General features: G+C 27.0%; 1 long non-coding RNA gene across 1 annotated transcript in view; it reads left to right on the top strand.

The window, feature by feature from the left end:
• Positions 1-1069, top strand: part of LOC124420149 — a 34706-nt gene that overhangs the window by 32948 nt on the left and 689 nt on the right. The gene's annotated exons all lie outside the window — the stretch shown is intronic.

Here is a 1069-nt window from a genome sequence, read left to right as displayed (position 1 = left end):
ATAGTCTAGTCTATAGTCTAGTCTATAGTCTAGTCTATAGTCTAGTCTATAGTCTAGTCTATAGTCTAGTCTATAGTCTAGTCTATAGTCTAGTCCATAATCTAGTCTGTAGTCTAGTCTATTCTATAGTCTTGTCTATAGTGTAGTCTATAGTTTTTTTCTTTGTTATTTGTGTTTTTGTAACTAAAGCTAGTTGTCCCAATAGATATGGGGAGGCCTTTTCTTAAGCGTCTCATTAATAATGTTATAATTTATATTTATTTTCTATGAAAAATATTAACTTACAAAATCCATCTATCTTCGTTAATTCTTTAAAGAAAGTAATATTTTACAGTCAAATATAATTTTTAAACGCAAACGCATATTTTAGTGAATTAATTAATTTTCTTATAACATTACTAGAAAATGAAAAACTCAATTTACATTTAACTGATACCAATTAAGTCCCAGCATAATAATAACATATATACGATCTAAATCAGATTTACTCTAATCCATTTAGAGTGAAAGAAATTTTTATATTTTGTTTTTCCTATTTATGATGAGATTGTTTACATAAGTATACTTGAGATTTTACTGGAAATTGTTGAAATATTTTAATTAAATAAATTCATTCATTCATACATTTGTACACTTTTTATACGTTCGCACATTCATTTTTCATTTCAAGACAGAAAAATCATCCATTTAAATGAACAAATACAAATAGAACAACAGAATAGAGAATTTTGTAATTTTTTTTGCTTCAAATTTTTAAGCTACATTAGAGGGTAGGATATAATTGGTTTGACATAATGGTGGTGACACACAGTAACAAAGGTATTACATCGGTTTAGAATCAAGCTGGTTTGTGAAAGTTCTTTTGTGCTTAAAAAATTTTACCTTAGTCTAATAATGAGGTTTGTTTGAACTTTCTTAAATAGATCCATAGTATTTTGGGTGGATCTGCTCCCATAAAAGATGTAAAGTGCTGGCTGTTTGCACACATGGTTTTTTATAAGAAAACATTTTCTTCTCTGAAATTTTGCTAATTTTATTCTCATCATGAAATTTTTAGTCACACTATTGG

Source organism: Lucilia cuprina, chromosome 5 (genome assembly GCF_022045245.1).
Source record: "Lucilia cuprina isolate Lc7/37 chromosome 5, ASM2204524v1, whole genome shotgun sequence".
Taxonomy (NCBI): Eukaryota; Metazoa; Arthropoda; class Insecta; order Diptera; family Calliphoridae; genus Lucilia; species Lucilia cuprina.
The sequence above is the reverse complement of the archived record's forward strand: the minus strand, read 5'-3'. Positions and strand labels throughout refer to the sequence as shown.